Raw genomic sequence first — 22,150 nt, forward strand, 5'->3', positions numbered from 1 at the left:
TCCAGTAGAATAGCATAGCGAGCTTAATGGGTTAACACCATATAGGTAGACTTAATGGGTTAACATCAAAATGACCTTGATGTAAATTTAAAGCAAGAAAAACTATTTGTGTTGCATTAGTAGTCAAGATGATCTATTGGCTTAAGTATAAACATCTTAGATAGTAGCAAAAATGGATATAATTTTCTTTAAAACTTTTACATGTTAAAATTGTTCTGGTTTTTCTGTCAAAAAACTATTGAAATGTATAGGAGATGGCAGTAAAGTTGTATAATTCTATTATGTTGTTAAGGGTTTTTTTTTTATTTCTTAAAGATGGAAAATATCTTCATGGGACTTTATTTAGGGATTTTCAAAACATGTTTTAAATGTCACTGTGAATATATTGTGTAAATCTATGAATATGAGTTTTATAAATCCACATTTAATTTAATTAATCATATTGATTCACTTGACATTTTTCTTCTCCTAAATCTCCCTTTCCTTTTTTTCCCCCAATCTCTCTATTAAAAGCAATTCATTCACAGTGGTAGACTAATTTTTGAAGCAGATTTTACAAAATAAAACCGATGATGGTTTTGGAAGAACTTTTAAAAGCATTCAACTTAAATTTGTTAGAAGTAGTTAAAATGATTATTTAAGAATTCAAAGTACTTAATCACACTAATCTTAACATTACATTTAAAACCCAATACCCCAAATGAGCAGATCTACTTTTTTAAAAGAGCACTTGTTAATATTAAATAATCGGAAAAATCATTAACATGCTTTAAAGCAAAACAAGCGATGAGATTAGCAACAAATGTTTATTTTGCCAAGTTTTAAAAGAAAACTTTACCCGTTTTAAAATAAAATAACTTGTAAAAGACCAAAATATTTAGTGATATTTAGGATCTATTAAAAACCCCAATATACACAATTTGAGAATATATATTTGATTTTACTGCATCGTTGAAATTGTCGATGGAAAATATTAGTCTAGCAAAACACTTAGAATATGGTGTATAATAATTTATTATTAAAGGCAAAGTGATATACCACACCAACATATGCATTTACTATCAAGCTCTAGAACTAATTAGGAAATGAAGAGATAACGACAGATTTACAATTGACAGGTGTCCCAAAGATATTAGTAATAATAAGTAAGCTAAAATGAATACAGAGCCCTAGGTACACGCATCAAGGTTTCTACATTTTCTAAGAGTATATAGATACATGTGTACAGATATGCTAAATGCAGATGTATTTGTCATTTATTTGCACTGGTCATCATATTATAAAATGGATTTTTAAAGGTCCTATCTTGACCAGTTCTTTCCTAGCCCCAAATTACTAAACCAGTTTCAAAGCTTTGCTCAGAAAAGTTATATTTCACTTAAAACCAACCACAGATATTGCCCCAAAGGAAGTCTTGTTTGCTTGTTCTTTTCATTTTGTAGTGGTATGTATGGAGTCCAACAAGCAACTGTGGGGGGTGGGGAGGGGGAGGAAGCAGCAAGAAGCAATCAAAAGGATTAGGATGGAAACTTCCTCAAGCTTCACGGGCTTGTTTGCTGGCCACAGATGCCATTATGGTGTATAGATAAGATATGTTTAATATGAAGACTTTAAAAAGAGCCTTCACACTCCTGAAAATTCAGAGGCAAAGCCGAGCCTCTTTCTTTAGCCCATATACTTCACTACATTGGCCCAGGAAGCCTGGCTAAAGATAGTTTCATCCAGCTCACATGCTTGGGTTTTGTCACTTCATGTCATAACCTCCACATTACTTAAATGTAGTTTTAAAATGTGTTAAACGGAAATGCTGATATAAGCCTAAATGTAGCTGCACTTGCTGTTTCTGCTCTAAGTTCATTCATGGTAGTGGATTTAGTTAAAGGGCCCAGAACAGCCATGCTTAACATTAGGGAAACAAAATCCCCTTGGCTTCAATGGGGGCTAGGTATATGTCAGAGCAGTGGGGACTCACTGTAGATATTTGAGATAAGTACCTTCTGTAGAAACGTACACATTTCGTTGATGTCCCATATAATGTGAAGAAAAATATGCTGCATTACAAATAAAGCCCCATTAGCTTTTTTTTTTTTTTTTTTGATACTAAATGCTTTTGTATATATCTTGGACACAGAGAATATGCAATAACATTTATGATAGTAATAGCTGACTCCAAATAAGAATGGCTAGTGATCCTAGGTGTCTATTGAATCATAATCAAGGACTACCTGGTAAGCATTAAGTGACAATAAAGGGTATTCTTACTAAAATATTAGATGAATTGATAATAAAGAAAATGGTCATTTTGACAGAAAAGCCAACAGAAAATAGCAGTAATTATGTGTGCCTTGTACACGAGCACACTGCATTACATGCAGTATGCAATGTGCTATTATAAAAAAAAAAAAAAAAAGCATGGTACCTCTTCTGGATGATACAGCTGCATTGGGAAGTTTTATAGAATGGCTTATTTTCCAGAACACAACATTTAGCTTTTCCACATGCTTTTTTGGTAGAATTTCTCCTCCCAGTTAAAAACTGGTTTTCATCACACAACTGCATAATTATTTTTCTGCAACTAGCGATAATTACTTGTTTTGTGTATCTCTACTAGAGTGATTCAGTGTTTGCTGTTCTACCTCATAAAATGCATCTGTATTAGAGGCATGTGAAAAGGAGTATTGACCTTATATAATATATTGCTATATTGGTAGGGGCACACAGCGCTAATTCTTTGTAAGAGGCACAAAAGTCTATATATTGCTTTGAGTTTTCCTTTTTGAATGCTATGTGAGTTTTCTGACTAAAGCATAAAACTGGAGGTAACTGAAGACAAGAAACCTCACAACATGGAAATTACTCAGTACACAAAGAAATTCCCTCTCAGATAAATGTACAATGGGTGACTGAATAAAAAAGGCCGATGGAGGGATTTGTTGATAGTGGCATCACAGAAAACTCTGGAATCAGTGTTTGTGAGATTTGTCACACCAAAAAATCAAGAACAGATTCCAAATCATCCAAGAATATCTCATCATTTTATGTCACTCACAAAGCCCTCCACAAATAAAAATGAAAATTAAGCAGAGCCCCTCCTGCCAGTCTTTTTATCTTACAACAGCCTTTCTCTTTCTCTCTTTTCCTTCCAACTCTTATTTGTCTGAGGTTCTCCTTTCTTTCAAGTTTTCTTTAATCCTTGCTTTCCCCATGTCCCTGTTTAGTCTTATTCACCAGTGATGCCAACAAAAATAAACAGTCTGTTTAAAACAAGTGAGTCAATGCCAAAAAAGACATGATTGGTGTGTAGCTTATTTGTTATTTTTATTTTTTAGTGAAACTACACCTGTGGCATTGTCTTACTTAATTTTTTCTTATCATTTAAAAAACACAACACAAAGAAAATAGCAGAGAATTGAAGGGCTATTTAATGTCTTTGGATTTATTTATAAATATATGTAATGTTAAATGCAGCGAAATCCTTGTGAGACTACTTTCGTGCTTACTGATCCCAGGGTGCAGAAAGAATTAGCTTATCCAGGAAAACTCAAAGTCATAATTAGTCTTGTGAATTATAATAATCGGGTCTCATCCTACATTTCTTTCTCATGTGGTACTCCCAGTGGGAGTTCTGCATGAAAAAGGACTACAGGATTGGGCATTAATAATGGTATACCTGCGAAATATGAGCATTTTCCTACAGTGCCAATCAATGAAATTAGAAATCTGCCCCGTCTCAGTCCTATGCCCTTCAACCAATTAGAAGATTAACATCAACAGATTTTTCAAATTTCAAAAGGAAATTTTATTCTTAGTTTTAAAAATATCTCTTAAAATTATAAAATAAAACAGAAGTTTTTCCCCCTAATGAAATATATCTTTCACTCCTGACTTACAGGTATAAGGCTGTAATTAATATTTTTATTTTTTAATTTTTATTTATTGTTTTAAATTTTTTCTTAACGTTTATTTATCTTTGAGAGAGATAGAGAGAGAGAGAGAGAGAGAAAGTGGGGAGAGGCAGAGAGAGAGGGAGACACAGAATCCGAAGCAGGCTCCAGGCTCAGAGCTGGGAACACAGAGCCCAACACGGGGCTAGAACTCATGAACCCCAAGATCATGACCCGAGCTGAAGTCATACACCCAACTGACTGAGCCACCCAGGCACCCATAATCTTTATTTTTAAAAAGTTACCAATGCTTACGTTTTGGATAATTTCCTCAAACAGATAGAAACAAAAGAGCAAGTAAGGGAAGAATCCACGAAACTCAGGAGAAAGCTTTAAGTAACTTGAAGTCTCTCAGATCAGCTATTTTTCCTAAACTGTTTCCTCAGGGTTGACTGACAGAGATGACCGATGGTTTTAGTACACAGACCTAGCCTAAATTCAAGAAAAAAAGGGTAATAGTTTACCAATCATGAGGTGTTGATATTTTGTCACAGAAATACTTCGTATATGATTTACATTAGGATGAACTAGGCTTAGAAAAGTAGGCAGAACTCAATCACAAATGTACATGCATCTAAAGTCTAACCTGCATGGCTCTACCTTCAACAGGTGAAAGAATAAACACCATAGATATTAAAACAATGGAATACTACACAGCAATATAAAAAAATCAATCACTGACACATTTTGTAATATGGAAGGATTGCAACCTAAATATGCTGAGAGAAGCTAGAAAAAAAAAGAGTACAAATTATTTATATAATAGTCTAGGAAATTCAAATTAATATATAGTGACAGAAAGCTGACTGGTAGTTGTCTGAAGGAGTGATCAAGAGGTGGGAATTAGAAAGAGGTATAAGGAAACTTTCAGGAGTGATGGATGTATTCATTGTCTTGACTATGGTGATGGTTTCACAGTTGTATACAAATGGAAAAACTTAAAGAATTTTACAGTTCAGGGGTGCCTGGGCATCTCAGTTAAGTGTCTGATTCTTGATTTCAGCTCCAGTCATGATCTCACGGTTGATGGGTTTGAGCCCTGCATCAGGCTCTGCACTGACTGTGCGGAGCCTGCTTGGGATTTTCTCTTGTCTCCCTCTTTCTCTCTTCCCCTCCTGTGTGCGCTCTCTCTCTCTCTCTCTCTCTCTCTTTCTCTCTCTCTCTCTCTCAAAATAAATAAATAAACTTTATGAAATAATTACACAGTTAAAAATAAGAAGTTTGTTATATGTTCATTTTACCTCAATAAAGCTGTTAAAAGTAAATGAACTGATTAGAATGGATATAGCAACCAATCACCAATCAGAATGGATACACCAATCAGAATTTGAACAATAGGTTTCAGGATTATCCAGGTAATTGGGACCATTTAGTTGACCATGAAGTACGTAGAGATTGGGATGGCCCTCTTCATCCCCTCCCTGATGTTTATGACCCCTGGAAAACCATTTTTCACCTTCTCTTGCTAAAGCCAATACAATTAGGAATAATGTGAGCATCACAACTTTTACATTCTACCTCGAACAGTGCCACAAACCATGTGACTTAGGACAGGTGACAAAACTAATGTCAAAATATTACTCGACAATTGTTTGCAGTAGAGGTAAACTGCAATATATTTTCTTCTAGAGTAAATGGGATCCATCTAGAAAGTATTTCAGTTTTATAATTGTCTATTTTGCCATACCATCTCTATAAAGATTTTATCCTCCCTTTTTTTGCTATCATGCACGTGATAAAAATGGAGTGGGAAGGCGAAATTGGGGATACTGTTATCAAAACAACATAAATGACCCAAAGATATCTGTCTCAGGTAGATAGCCTATGTGACATGATCAATTTCAACTCAATTCAGCAAAAATTTATTAAAATACACTGTAAGGTACAACATCACCATATTCCAAAATCACTCTATCCTGGAATGGAGGACAACTGACTGAATGCCTTGTGTAGAATAAAGGATTAAGATAACTCCAGGTTATTATTTTTAACTGTTCTATTTTATTTATAGTGAATGTTGTGTTTATTTACTTACAACTGAATTTTTAGATGCATAACTTGAGTTTGACGAGAGCCCATCTCAGGGACAGAGAAAAAAATAGTCCTCCATAGTTTTTAAGACTCTCAGTGACTAAACTGAAAGAAAAACATATGGGGGGAAAAACTGGAAGCAAATTGAATACATGTGCAAAAGTGACATTTTACTAAAAGAACATGCTTAAAACTGGGTTTCTTGAACATATGTCAATGAAATTGAAAATGAAATGTAGTCAGTGAGTAGAATGTATTTCTGAATGCAGAAGAACACGTGTGTTAGATTACCTGAAATGGAAACGTTTTTTCATCTTGTCCCACTAAGATTTTTTTATCCTAATTTTAGAGATACGATATTAAAAATATGTTAAAGAAAACAATTCTGTTTAGGGATTTAGGTACATTTTAGTCTTTAAAAATCTCCATCATTTTGCCAGGGTCAATCCTCACATCTCATAGATTTCCAAATTAAAATTTGCAAAATGAAAAATGTGCCACTGATCTTGGATTTAAACTCATAACTTATGTTAGTATGTAGCTAATTCTTGAATTTTAAACCTGTGTACAACAGCTATGGTTAAATATTTTTCTGATGTTTTTTCAAAATAGAAAAAAATAAGAGAAGTTCTACTTTGTACTTTGTTCATTTCTCCTGGTTTTCTTTTTCATGTCTTCTTTTTCTGTCACTTCATTACTTAGCTTCTGATTTTTTCAGCTATTGTTAATGTGGGTCAGTGACCAAGACTTTGTCTTAACCTTGAAGATGCAATTGCTTTAGGCAAGTCCTCACGCTATTTCTCCACTGTGCTTAGACGTTAAAAGAGCTCTTCAGATACAGTGTCTGTGAGATTGTTTTCTTTTGTTACCATTCAGCACTGGATTTTAATTTAACCAGGACCAGTTTGGTGATAAAAGAATTCAAAGGGTTTTGAAGAAAAAAATAATACAAAGAAAACAGTAAAATAAAATAAATAAAAAACAAACAAAAGGTTTTTAAGAGGTCCCACCACTGCCATCTCCCTACCTAATTTCTGATGTTCCATATAATCTAGTCAGATGAATACACCTTCTTCCCTTCATACTTTTTGGTAAGAATCAAAAAAAGCTGTCTGGAAGTGGATACATACAGGGGAAACCCTGTACTTAGATTCCTGGAACTGGGGACTCTTGCTAGAATAATCCAAAGAACCTTTGGTATAGAGACAACTAAAAGAGCAGATTTCTTTGCTCTGTGGAATAATCTCTTGGTGTTCAGCGATGGCTGCTTGTGGTTGAGATGCTCAGTCAATTTCTATTTCTCCTGCACTCCTTACCTGAAGGGAGATTTAAAGTGGCCATGGTATTTTATGGCCACATTCCAGATATCTAGGTGTTTCATCTGTATACATTGGCAAAAATCCACCCTACTCATCTCATTGTATTTTCTTTAGGGCCCAATGTGGTACTGTATGTGAAATCACTTTGCAAACTATAAAAACATGATAAAAATGTGAGTATTGTTTACTGGAAACAATAGAACACTAGAAACTGATGTGGTATATATATATAGCATTATCAGCCAGGTACATATCGATCAATTCAGGACCTTCATTTTTTAGGTCCTGACACAAACACCTTGTTTGTGCAGACAGACTTTTTTTTAGTTCACAGAAAATCAGATCATTAGGTAGGGCTAACAAGCCGCTCCTTGTGATGTTTTCCCATGTAATCTGGAGGAAGTATTGAGAGAGTCTGTCAGCACTGAACCATTTGGACATGGGAAATCTTATCAGAAAAAAAATCTTGTCTTAGAGATATGTGAAAAATGTCCGTGGACAAGCGATTTAGGTAATATTGCTAATAAACCCTATCCTCTATTACCGCATACCCATTCTCCAGCAAACTTACAGACCCTCCTTTTCTCTCATTGATCCACTAACATAAAGTCTTTTTCTAATTCACTATTATAAGTAATTACAATTAGAATGGATTTATTAATGTCTATTATAATCATCATTAATTAATCTTAACTATACAGTATTTCATATAATCTGTTCCATAACTCTTCATCTTTAGAAAGAGAATTCAGAGTTGCCTCTGAGACAGTGGAACTCATGAAATCAGTTAGGGACTATAGACAGAACAAAGAAATAAAACTATTTAGCACTTCAAAATGAAGAGCCAAACAGGAATTGCAAATCCCCATGTTTATTTTGCCTGCAACAGGTTAAATCACTTAAAATTGGAAAAATCAATGCAATCTTCAAATTCTACTTTGTACAGGGTTTTTATTCATCAACTATGCAAGGAATATGATAATCTCAAAGTTTTACTCACAGATCTATAATATTTAGACAACAAAAATTTTATTTACTTTCACTCAAATTTTTGTAAAAAATAAAATCAAAAGAAAGTAGTTTTTTAACTCAGAGCCTGAAACTTATTTGCAAGAAATGGATGTTGATCGGAAAACAAAATACTATTTCAATCTATGTCTGAGGAAAGTTAGGAGAGCCTTTTAGAATATCCAAGTTCCGTGTATTTACTTTAAAATGGCAACCTTTGCTAACTACCTTATTTACCTGCAACAAATTATTTTTACAAGTGTTTACTGTCCTTTCCAAAGACTAACATATCATGTCAACACTTTTTCTAATATAATGTCAAGCGGCAAGAATTATACACAATACTGTTTCAAAGTAAGCAAACTTATACTGTGGGGATGACTGATGTAACCTAAGCAGATATTATAAGCAGAGACAGATACAGGCAAAGTTTTTGCCTTAAGAGATCCTAAAATGAAGTTGGATTAGAGGAGATACAGAAGACATAAAATTACACCTGTAATTTACCTTTACCCCAAATAACTAGCTCTGTTATTACCTTCTACTGATAATTGATTTATGTATGGCTCAATCCAATAATTTCCTACTTTTATATACAGTGGAGGGTAGCGGCTTCCTAACTTCTATATACACATATAGGGCTTGAGACCACGTATCTCAAGAACGTTGGTGCACGACATCTTTTAATATGTCATTGTTTAAGAACCAGCAAGTATGCACCTAGTCTGCTAAAAATGGCCTGGATAAGAAATGGGATATTCTGCAGAATCCTACATATCTCTCCACTGCTGCTTCCCGGGTTCTGTGTGTAGGTTACCTTGGTTGGTTTAAAAAGTCACTGATCTTTGGTTCTTGGTTTTACTTCAGTCCTTGGCATTTCCTGTATGACTCGCGGTAATCAAATTTAGGAGCCTGCCATAACCCGCCTGCAACTGATCCCACATGTTCTTTAGCGGTATTCTCTCTGGCTCCTCCCCACAGTCTTGCTGCACCAGTCCCATAATACGCATGGTCTGACAGCTATGTCCGGTGTTTTCTTTTATCTATGCTAGCATACGTATTTGGTCAATTCAGAAAAATAAGCAGTTTATTTTAATATTTAGTTGACCATCTGGGTGGCCAATTAGGAAATAACTGCATAAAACAGTCAAAAGACTGTAAGATTCAGAACTAAGACGATAGCAGGAGGGTGGAAATATGATGGGCTTAAGAGCTACTGAAGAGAGAATCAATAGGATTTGATGACTGATTGGTTGAAAGAGATAAAGGAGAGGGAAAAGCCATGGATCATACCTTATTTCTGGCTCTAGAAATGGAGGTAATCATGAAGCCATTTATTAAAATGGGAGACACAGGAGGAAAAGCAGATTTTGGGTGAAGGAGATGTGATGAATTCAGTTTTGCATAATTGAATCATAGGCTTGTCTGTAAGACATCTAAGTTGTGATACTGATGTTCAGTGTATAGTTAAATACAGGGTCTACAGATCAGGCAAGAAATCTAGTTTTGGGATGTGCATTTGAGAATACGGTATTTAAAAAAGCTAAATGGTGTAAGGTATTTTAAATAAAGTGAAGAAGTGACATACAATAAGGTTTACTACAAAAGGCTGTTGATGAATATGGCTAGTAGGGTTTTAGTAAAATGATGGAACAGAAGCCAGATTCCGATGAAGGAGGAGTAAATGGAAAACAAGAGAATGGAATCCTTCATGCTTACAATGAGAACAGCTACTTTTTCTTTTTTTTTAAATCTCAGGATTAGAGCCAAAATTAGTTATATATTTTCTAAAAAATTTAAAATGAAGTCTTTTACCTTTCTTTTGTATCTATTCTTTATTCTCTCAGGTATCTGTGCTGAGGTACTTTATTTTCAAGAGACAATGTATATGAAATGTTTAGCACAAAGCCAACATAGTAAATGCTCAAGTAATATAACTGCAGGTATTCCTTCCTCCATATGTGATTCTAATCCACTTCTGAAAATGTGTGGGAAAGCAAAATTTTTTGTTGCAAGAGCAAATATTTCATTATTTTAAATAGGAAAAATAATAATGCATTCTTAATATAAGCGAAAGCCCCAACCAGTTCCCCTAAACATCATTTACACACTCTAACACATCTATATAATAATGTACTAAGGATTTATGCATTATAAAAATACATAGTTCTTGATTATTTAACATTTAATGAACACACTAGTGATTATGTTGGTGTGGATGAAAGACATTATGAGATTACAGATTACATTTTGCTTCTACACTGCAATGAATATGCGTTCTAACGTAAATAAGCAAGAAGATATGTAAAAAATACATATTAGATGCAAGTAACAACAAAAATATAAAGAAAACATTTTGGCTTTAAATGGTTACTCTCAGAATAAGATTCAGTGATGAGGGAGACCTTTTCGCTTAATAATGCATAACATCGTTGAACAAGGCCAATGTTTAGCACTACGCTATTCAGAGAATATCAGAGATATCAACACATTGTTTTCTGCATCCTGTACAACTCTCTGAAAGTTACATGGAAATTCATGGTAAGAATTTTAGATTCAAACACTAAATTTGGGGTAAATGTTTTTAAAAGTTGCTCTTACAACTTTTAGTATCATGTGAACCCGTGATGTGGGTGTGCTCTTGTTATGGACATGTGCAAAGCAGAGCAGGAGTTCTCAGCTGGGAGAGATTGTGCCTCCCAGGGGATACTTGGTAATGTCTGGGGGACATTTTTGGTTGTCATAAAACAGAGGTCAGGGATACAGCTACACATCCTACAATGTACAGAACAGATCCTCACCACACAGAATAACACAGCCCAGAATGTCATAGTGCTGAGGTGGAGAAACCCTGAAGGAGAGAGAAAAGAATGGAATCAAACCAACATTTCAGAGGGAACCTCAACTGGAATAAGGAACAGATTGAATATTGCAAAATCAGAAGTTGGAATGAGTTGATGTTATTACCTTGGGGAACCATGAGGCGGATCTTTTCATCAACGGCACTAATAAATCTAAGAAAAGGAGCTACTTGGGGAGGGGACTGTGAGAAAAAATATTAAGTTTAGTTTTTAACTATGTTATACACTTCAGGTATGGGTGAAACATTCAAATGCATGAAATAATTTTAATTCGTGCAGGAGTTTTTGTCTAAGTTTTCTAGTCAATTATTTTTTTTTTAAATAAAGCATTTAAATACTCTTCAGGTTATAAGTCTGAACTCTAACTCAGTCCCATATATCATACCTTTTTCACATGTAAGCTCAGCCTTCAAGAAACTGCAGAAGAATGAGATTACTACCCCATTTAATGGATGAGAGAGATGAGGCTTAGAAAGGTTAAGCAACAAAGGTGATACAGCTACTAAATCATCATATTAAGATTTAAACCAATGTCCTCTAAGTCCCGAGCTGTTTCTAAAATAATTTTGTTTTAGTACTCAGTTGTGCTCCAATTATTTCAGACAATCCCCTGCAACCACATCTTTACTGACCTTTATAAGTAACTTCCCCCAGCTACACACACACACACACACACACACACACACACACATACACACTCATGCACACACACTTTTAAATACTTTTTTTTTTGTGTTCTTATAAAAGTAATATATGTCAGTGCAGAACTTTGGAAAACATAAAGAGTAAAGTCAAATGGATAAAAATCATCATTACTTCCACCACTTAGAAATATCTACTAATAAATAAATTTTAGGTAATGATTTGAATTTGTATTGTTTTTCTTTTTCTCCGTTGACGGTTTTGCTGATATCCAGTGCTATTGCTAAAATTAATCACAAGGAATTAGAAAGAGGAGATAAAGGGAAAGATGGCACACAAGCCAGAGAATTCGCTCTCAAATTCATAAAGAAGAAACTTGGGTGAGGTGGAGGTAGAGAGGGAATATCTAGAGTCTCTCTTCGCCCAAGGAGTACTAGGCACTTAATAAGTCTTAGTTCATCTGTCATCTCTATGCTCCGCTAATGACAAGATTAAATTGAAGCTGCACATTCCAGAGTGCTTATCATTTCCAGACTCGGTACTAAGAGCTTTACTCACATTATCTCATTTTATCCCTGCAGCAACTTCAAGTAGGATATTATTATTTCCAACTTAGAGAAGAAACTTAGGCTTCAAGAGATTTTAAAAACTTGCCAAGTTCCACATCCGGTAATTGGGGAAGCAACGATTCTACGGCAAATTTGTCTGGTCATAGAGGCAGTGTTCTTACTCTTTGCCTATGCTGCCTCCTCCCACTGCAGAAAGCCAGGTGTGGACAAATACATAATTCAGGAAAGTGAGAAGAGAGCACAGAATACTGTCTCATGGTTTCTAGTTTCAGACTTCCTTCCCCCCCCCCTCTCGATAGGAGTAGGCTGACATATGGCCTCCGGAGTATGGTTCCAGGATTCAGTCACTAGGTGTTTTAGATTTGATTCCATTGGAAAAATACAGTGTGATAAGTAACGTGCGTGAGAAGATTAGTATGTGCCCGACACAAGAGTTCGCTGAATGAATGATCGGAAGAAAGGAGCTCCACCAAACTGAAGACCCTTTCTCAGGAGTAACTCTAATACCAAGTTGAGTCAGACTCCTACCAAAGTTTACCACTTATTGACTTGGAATAGTTGCATTTCAACAGAGAGATGCTGGCTGACTGAAAGGACTATCACATGCTTCTTTTCTTGAGGTGAGACTACTGCTCATGGAAAAGAGATGAATATCAGAGTTAAAAACTGTGGGATTAAAAATGAGCACATTTGGGTTTGAATTTAAAATAAATAAGCACAATTCCCTTGTTTTTGACAAATATTTGGAAAATGTAGTCTTTGGCTTTTAGTTTTAGGCTGTAGGATGGAACTGTTGTAGAAAAGACTAAATGAGTAATATTCTGGCTGCATTTTCTCAGCCAGCTCTCCAGGTTGGGAATATTCTGTATCTGTGGAAACATGCTCTTTCTGTAAGGCTCAATGTAGATCATTGGTTTTACATGAAGGCCTCTATTAATCTAGTCATTCACAGACATTTTTATGCATAATTGTTGGGTAATAGTCTGTGTTTATTTTTATGACAAATGTTTCAAAGCTACTGTTCTCTGGGGTTCTCACATAAAGGAAAATATTTATCTCATTGGAATTTTAACCACACTACAATTAAAATGAAATGCAATCGATAAAATATTAATGCAGGTGTGTTTGAAGATCAACTACTTAATGATTAGGCCCCTATCTATCATTCCCTAGCTTTCTGAAGGTCAATATATAGCAGAGTCAATGAGTTAACCAGCAAATCAGAAATACAATATCTGTCTAATTGTGGGTCTATTATTAATTTCTTAATGAAGTGTGTGACTTGTTGATGAGAGTTTATGCTGCCTATTCTTTTTAAAATCTCATGCCATGCTGGGTTGTTACTTCAAAGTCTCAGATAATTGAACATTATTTTTAATGCTAGATATCACTGTTAACACTATAGGAAATAGAATCATAGGATGTGAAGGGAAGAAATGGCTACATAGGTCTCTTCTCACCCCTTCTTTTGGAGAAAGTGACACTGAACATCACTAAAGACAATAGAGTTTCTCAGTATCACATGGTTAGTGGTGAAGCTGACCCAGAACCCAGGTCTCCTGATTCCCAGGCCACTGCTCTTCAAGACTCCAAGCCACTGAATTTCAAGATTCCAACCCAGGGTCTGGTTCTGCAGATGCTGTGGGTAATTTGCCGTGCAAATTATGAGCCTGGCCTTTTATTTCCTGTACTGTTTTCTAAGCAAAGTGAAGTAGGAATTAAGTAGGTAGGTAGAAAGGAGCAGCAGTTGCACTAACTGGAAATTTTCTCTCATGGTGGCAGGAGCCAGGTGCATTTTTGAGGCTACTTATGTGAGGGTGAGCCCCCACCTTCTACTTGGAAGTGAGTATCTGAAATGACTAGCACCAACTTTAATCTTATAAAAACTACCACCTCTAGGTCTCAGGCAGAAGGAAGAACTCCTTGGAGTTCCTGCCAGGTACAAGGGATTACTGAAAAATAATGATATCTCAATTGCCATTATGGTGTTTTATGTTGGTAATAGAAGTCAAAAAATAACAATGAATTTCCCCACTAATTTTCCATGGCTACTTTCTATATGAGTCAACTTTAATAATTCATTTTACTTTGTGCTGGGTAACAAAACGGTTCTAAGCTTTGGTCATTTGTGTGACTCTAGCAGCACTCCGCAAAGGAGGAAAGAAAGTTCTTGAACTGAGGTTTTACTCTAAGTGTACAAAATTATAGCAAAAAAACAAACACAAACAAAACTCTAAACAGAAATGGCTATTCATTTCAGTTTTCACTGGTTTTCGTAAAGGGCGAGTGTGAGCAGGGGAGGGGCAGGGAGAGAGGGAGAGAAAAGAATCCCAAGCAGGCTCCACACCCAGTATGGAGCCCAACTCTGGGCTAGATCCCTTGACCCTGGGACCATGACCTCAGCTAAAATGAAAAGTCAGATACTTAACCGACTGAGACACCCAGGCACCCCTCATTTCAGTTTTTAAAACATTTACTTTCATCATGTAAATGGTCACTGGGCAGTCAGAACAAGGTAAAGAAAATTAAGTTTGGCAATATTATCAAAACGGCATCAATTCTCTTATCAAAATAGAGTACCTTTGTTAAACTGATCCCAGAATTTGACCTTCAGCACTGCTCAAAAAAGTTTCAACTGATTTAATGACATTTTTCAATTTGATGGTTAGAAAAGGGGCAACAGCCAAATCAGACGGGCCAGCTGAATCCTAATTCCTGCTCTTATCCACCCACATTTCCTCATTACCTTCTCATGTGTGAACAAGTTAGCCAGAGTCATGGAGTAGAGAGAAGAGTCAGTTCTTTCTACAAGAGGTTTGTGTCTCAGCTTTCGAAGCACCGGAAGAGAAACGTACCTCTGTGTCTTATACATGTCTACAAACTGAAATTCCTGGTTTGCAGTATAATCAAGTGTGATAGCAGGGCACCTGGGTGGCTCAGTCGGTTAAGAGTCTGACTTCTGCTCAGGTCATGATCTCACAGTTTGTGAGTTCGAGCCCTGCATCAGGCTCTGTGCTGACAGCTCAGAGCCTGGAGCCCGCTTTGGAGTCTGTGTCTCCCTCTTTCTCTGCCCCTCACCCGCTCACGTTCTCTCTCTCCTTCAAAAATAGATTAAACATTAAAAAAAGAAAAAAAAGCTATAGCTGGCAGAGGTCTTGGACAACACTCAACTCTGTGTTTCCCAGTTGAGGGATATATATGGACCAATGGTGTATACAAGATAATTTTAGCAGGCATATCGATACCAAAGAACACAATAAGAAAGTTTGCATTATTTCAGGTTTTTTGAGACTTCTAATTATATCAGGAAGAAAGTCTCAGACTGGGGCAGACAAAGAACTCTCTACCACTTTTCTCTTGCTTTTTAAGAAACAGAAAGGAAGCCTCAGGCTCAGTCTTCAGCAGACAACCCTGTGGAGCTAGAATTTAATAACACTGTATGGTTTCCACTAAATAAATTTTGTCCATTTACTTATGGCGGAGACACAAAACTTTCTTTTAAGATACATTTAGTTAAGTTAAAAAAATTTTTAAGTTAATTCAGGACAAAAATTAAGTAAACATTAGTTCAGAGAAGACAGCAATGCAAATATTACATAAAGGCTATAGTCATTGAAACAGTAAAAGTCACAAAGGTGCTGGGGAGCTGGAGACTGACTCACTGGATAGGTGGGAAACTCAAAGCCTTGAGAGGGCAGAAAATCCCAGTCAGGACAGTCTGTAGTCCACAGGCCATTTGCCAAGTAAATGTCACTTCTCTTTTTGAATCATTTCCAAAAAATTACTAATTTGAATCATTTTGCTTAAAATGGCTTTTCGGGGGCACCTGGGTGGCTCAGTCAGTTAAGCATCTGACTTCGGCTCAGGTCAAGATCTTGCGGTTCATGAGTTTGAACCCCATATTGGGTTCTGTGCTGACAGCTTGGAGCCTGCTTCAGATTCTTTGTCTCCCCGTCTCTCTCTGCCCCTCCCCCACTCAGACTCTGTGTCTCTCCCTCTCTCAAAAATAAATAAACATTAAAAAAATAAAATAAAATAAAATGGCCTTTCGGGGCACCTGGCTGACCCAGTTGGTTCAGCATCCAACTTTGGCTCAGGTCATGGTCTTGTGGTTCATGAGTTCAAGCCCTGTGTTGGGCTCTGCTAACAGATCAGGGCCTGGAGCCTGGTTCAGACTCTGTGTCTCCCTCTCTCTCTCTCTGCTCCTCCTCCACTCATGTTCTGTCTCTCTCTGTCTCTCAAAAATGAATAAATGTTAAAAAAATTTTTTTAAATAAATAAAATAAAATGTCCTTTCCCCTATCGCTTTGTGAATACTACACATTAACTTTGAGCTTGAAAACCAATGAATGACAGGAGTGACTTGATAAGATTATTTCAGAGGAACTGTAAATATTAGGAAAATTAAACTATATTTGTGAGACATGGGCTAGCTGAGAACCAAAGTGGAGAAAAAAATTCCCCAGTATAAAACTTTTTAAGATTAAATTAAAAGCTAAACTTGTGTTTTTTCTCTTTTGAGGCTAGCATCTGAGTAAATCAAAATATGTTCTGTTTTAAATTTACAAGTCGTAAATACTTGTAAACCTAATGACTAATTTCCTAAGCAATATATATCTTTTCACACGTATAGGGTCTCATTGAAATACAAACCTAAATGCTACTAGAAAGAGGTTTGAATTCAGGGAAATTATGGGTCTTAAAGATCTTAAAAATATTATAGTGAAACTTGCAGTTTGAGATAAGAAATCTACATGTCTTTGTGAAATCCAGAGATTCTTGACAAAGTATTTCTGTGAGGTCTGAGGGGGATAGAGGAGCAAGTTCCTTCTACTGACCGAGACTCATGGCCTCTTAAGGTACTGGCCACTCCAGCTGAGTAGACATTCTGGAGCACAAGGAACAGAATTTCAGAATGACAGAGCGGTCACCGAACTACTGACTTATAAAAAAATAAATAAATAAAAGCTTTCCTCTTGTCCTCTTGTCCATGTATTATCTATGAACTGAAGCCAGTCTCCCAGTTGGAAAGCGGGGGAAGAGAGGAGGTAGGTAGCGGAGTCAAGCTGGTGAATTAATCATTTAGGTGTTAAAATCTACGCTGTATATGGAAAGAGGTGAAACAGAGTAAGGCATTTAATATATTTAAGAATTCCAGTCAGATGAGAACGAATTCCTTAACTTTGCTCTGCCTCAGTTTCCTTTATTCAGATGTTGGGACTAATAGGCATCTGTGTTATATATTGGGGGTCTAAAGAAGTAACTAACATCTATTAATGAAATAGAAAGTCCAAGGGCTGAAATGGGAAACAATTACACTGATTCTCTCTCTTAATGTCTAAATAACATTCAGGTTGTTTAATGAGGTAAAAGTAAATTCACCACCTTTTCTAAGTTACTAATACTCTCCCAAATTGAGGATTCCCATTTTCAGACCCACTTCTGGCTCTAACGTGTTCATTCTTGATTCTGAGAGCCCAGCCAAATAGCCTTTAGAGAGGCTTCAGTCTCTGAAGAATTCCAAGGGACCCCCCCCCCCGCCCGCCATTCCATGCACAGCACAATATATGTGGAAGGGAGGCTGCTCAGCATAACTCCCCAGAGAAGGAAGAAGCTGCTGCACCCTCTTTGATTGTCTTCTAAGAATTCCTGAGCAGATTCGTTTCTGATGCACAGTATCTGAGCAGAGCAAAAATGATCGCCATTTGAAATTGGGGATCACTTGCAAACCATTCTCACAAAGGCCTGGAACCCATCTCTACAACCCCTTGGCTCACTCATGAGACTGCTGTGCATGACATGGTCTCAGGAGCATTCTGTCCTGACGCCAGGAGCATCATGTCATGCACCCTGCGCCATTCAGGATTCATCTCAGGTACCCAGTCGTTATAACTTCTCTCTCACAATCCTCCCTGAAACAGGGGTAGGAGAGTAGACTAGAAGCCACACTACATGTGAAGATTCCACAATGCCTCTTCAGCAATTCATGTCAGAGTGAGTCCGTTTAGTTTATGCGACTGCAGATGGTTTTTATGACTTTGCTCTTACTTATAGGTTTCAATTGTTTTATACTTCCTGAAAAACCTCCCCATTCCATCAGTGAGGAATCAGACAGAAAGAGCTATTTACTTACCAAAACCAAGTCATCCCATAGCTGTGTGGAATCTACTCCAACATTCAGCCTCCCGTTCGAAGTATAATTCCCAGTAGGGTTCTCTCTCTTAGCTTTCCCCTTTCTACGTGAGTTCAGAAAGGGTTGTTATCTCAGGTCTGCCTATCCTCATCATTTATCAAGGATGTTACAGTGGTCCCATTTACAAATGAGGGCACTGAGTCTCAAGGAGACTAAAAGACATACTCTAGCTGATGGAGAAGACAGCTTAGTTAGATGTATAAGGTATTGATCCTTTTCAGTAAAAAAAAAAAAAAAAAAAGAATCACTTATCTTTGCTTGCAGGGTTTCTGACCCAGGGGTCTCCAATCTTTGTCAAGCCTCTTTAACTGGCCTACTTCTTGATTCCTCTACTCAACAAATATGGGTCACATGATTCAGCTGAATTGAAGTCACCTGGCAGACTGTTTCCTGCCGTCATCAATAGCACATATACCTTTGCCCTTTAACCAATCACAGAATTTTCTTATTCTTTATTATCTTTTAAGTACTTAAAGAGAGCTTTAAATAATTCTTCAAAGGAAGCCACAATCATTTGCAGCTTTAATAATTCATTTATAAAAAATTAAAAATTTGTAGTGAGACATTATAAATTGAAAACGTTATTTGATCCTTTGGTTTCATCATATTTGCTTGAGGAAATGACCAGGAGCTTAAAGTCTATTCTAACATTGACAAGCTCAGATATATAACCACCATGGAAAGAGCGAAGATCTTGGAATTGTTGGCATTTGGTTTTGTGAAGACAGATGCTTTCACCTTGTATATGTTTTTCTCTTCCTTATTAGTAGTATAAGAAGCTAATTATAATAAAATAGCCCAGTACCATGAAAATTAAATTAGCCTGAATAATAACTGTTTGATGTTTGCCGACTTTGAAAGAACAAAGATGTGACCTCTCCGAGTAAGACCCAAGGAGAAATTTTTCTTTCTTCCATCCCTCCTTAAAGAGTAGTTTCTTTAATAATAATAAAAAAAATAACAAATTTTAAGGTCACTTCCTTTTTCATGGCTTAATTCTACATTCCACTCCAGGAAGAAGGAATTGAAATCTCTGAGAGGTGGTTGCAGTTATTAATTATTTACACTTAACATAATGTTTGCTGAGTATCTACTAAGTACTAATCAGACACTCTCTTCAATATTATATAGACATGAACATGAATTAGACACAGGCCTTAGAGTTTGCCCGAGAAAATATGTAAGAAAAATCATTCACAAGCACATGTTGACAAATGTGCTTGTGACAAATGACAAAACTGGGAAACATTTCCCAGAGGAGATCACATTGGATATAGTCCCAGAAGATTTGAGTTGCTATCCCAGAGGAGCCAGGAAGAACATTCCAGAAAGAGGGAACAATTATTCAGAAGTGTAGAAATAGGAAAGTTGGAGATTGTAAGTTCGGGAGGTAAATAACTCTCAGACTTAAAATTTGAAGTCAAAGTACATCAGAAAGGTTTTCTCTCCTCCAGTCCATTCAGGAGCCTAACTGGCTAAGATAGTGATAACACTTTAATCCAATACATCACTTAAATTGCTTTCATGAATGGACTTAAATAGTCTTTTCACAGTATCCCTCTTCCACAATCTCTGGTGGGCCAGAAAGGTGCCAAAAGAGAAGTGAGCTGACATTAGGGGGCCTGCATGGTGACAGACTGGTCACTTTCTCCAAAACACAGGTGCTCATGAAAAAGCATGTTGTAAGATGTTGAGCACTGTAGAATAGATGCTATTATAAAACCACATGGAATTGGTTAGCGAAACCTAAGGTTAGTGGGTCTAAATCTTGGGACGAAGAGGTTTTTAAACTCATATAGAATTACATACGTAAGGTGGGGAGGCGATATGAAAGTGGGGGCCAGTGTTTCTGCAAATGATTATGTGGGGTAGTGAGCTTGTCACAGAAGGACTCTATATCAGGAGCCATCTTGGCATGTCATGAAGTGGTTGTACATTTTTGAAAAGCATTAGGATTATGTTTTTTACTTTCTATACGATAGTAATTTTACATTTAGGTAATCGAGTATAACTATACACCAAATCATCTGCTTTAGGTGTCTCCAGGCATTGATTCAAATTGATTCTATGGAGCACACTCTTAGGTGCTAGGGATACAAAGAAGGAAGAAAACAGGCCACAATTCCTGCCCTTCAGGCTACTACTGTGAGATTGAGAATACGTTACTGTGCCAAAAGGCATTCTGAAGACTATGAATCATGCTTCCTTTGGGGAGGTACTACAGCAATGGGAATGGTTAATGCTCAAAATTAAGAGAAATCATTCCAATGTAAATTGCACCCCATATAGTCATTTGAAACCTATCTCTTTTAGAAGGTGTCAACTTTTTTCTCTTTGGATTCAGGATCAGTAAAACAACAATTTAGGAAATCTCAGGAGGCTACAAAAATGGGTGTCCCAAGAACATGAGTCGAAAAATACTTGAATCCTTACACCACTCGGATAAAACTAAAGAATCCACACCCTACTGTTCCTACCCCAGCCGTACCCATCAAAGTAATTCATCAGAATTAGTGCTCTTTTTGATGAGGCAATAATGAACTGACATCTAATTTTAGTATATATCATAAGTAGATTATTAGCTCATGCCAGCACAAAGAGTGTTGCCATTGCCACTGATATTTGATTAACCTTACAAAGACCATCCACAGGCTATGTGTAGGATTTTCATGGAACTCGAGGAGTTCTTGCATCACATTTTGAGAAACAGTACTTCATTATACTTTATGCTGGTGTCGTCTTGGATACTGTTGTGTCTAGGATACACAGATGGACAGTTCATGCTTCTAGAAAGGTAAGAGATGGAAACTTTACACGTGCAACTTTCAGGAAAACTTCAGAAAACCATCAGGTTAATACATTCACACTTTACTTACTAGATTGCTTGGAAATGATTTTTGGTCAGAATAGGTTTTGGGGGGGATTTTTTTGAAAGTATAGGAAGTTGCTTTTTTTTTTTCATCTGTGATATTTAGCATTCTAGCCATATATGCACACTTTTATCAGAGATGCTTAATCATTTTTTGGTTTACTTTTCAAGAAGCCTGAAATGAGTTCGGGTTTTCTATGACTTTGGTAAATAAATATGTAGTAGAGGGAAAGTCCAACTCATTTTAAATTTGCATTTTTTCTCCACAGAGAGCATATTTACCAGTCTCTATTCTCCAATTTTTGTCAGCACTGCAATAGTCTCTGGCTGGGCACATAAATAAACCACACACACACACACACACACACACACACACACACTCCCCTATGCACATCCTTTGCTACTGTGACATAAAGTTTTGGAGTTTGTCATTCTGATGGCCACTGATTGAAATTCCCATTTCAAAAAAATTATGAAACAAATTGAAAAATCCTCAGATTTTACTTCATTCATGCACCCAGCAAGAGAGAGAAACTTAATTCGAAAAAAAGGTGGTGATGGAGACTAGATTTCCTATCCAGCAGGGAGCTTTACAGCATGAATAAGATGCCAAGAAATGAACCAATAGGGTACTGTGTGTAATCATTTTAAAAGGGGAAAACTATTCTACAGGACTCATGAGCGATTACTTCAAATGTTTGTGTAAATATGGTT

The 22,150-nt window shown here is 36.5% G+C and overlaps 1 long non-coding RNA gene across 1 annotated transcript in view; it reads left to right on the forward strand.

Moving 5' to 3' along the window:
• The window catches only part of LOC123608046, a 39,187-nt gene that overhangs the window by 10,719 nt on the left and 6,318 nt on the right, over positions 1-22,150 (forward strand). The window contains exon 2 of the long non-coding RNA XR_006717063.1: positions 12,674-12,994. This is a non-coding gene — a long non-coding RNA (uncharacterized LOC123608046). The remainder of the gene's footprint in view (positions 1-12,673; positions 12,995-22,150) is intronic.

The sequence above is a fragment of the Leopardus geoffroyi genome, chromosome A1 (assembly GCF_018350155.1).
Source record: "Leopardus geoffroyi isolate Oge1 chromosome A1, O.geoffroyi_Oge1_pat1.0, whole genome shotgun sequence".
Lineage (NCBI taxonomy): Eukaryota > Metazoa > Chordata > Mammalia > Carnivora > Felidae > Leopardus > Leopardus geoffroyi.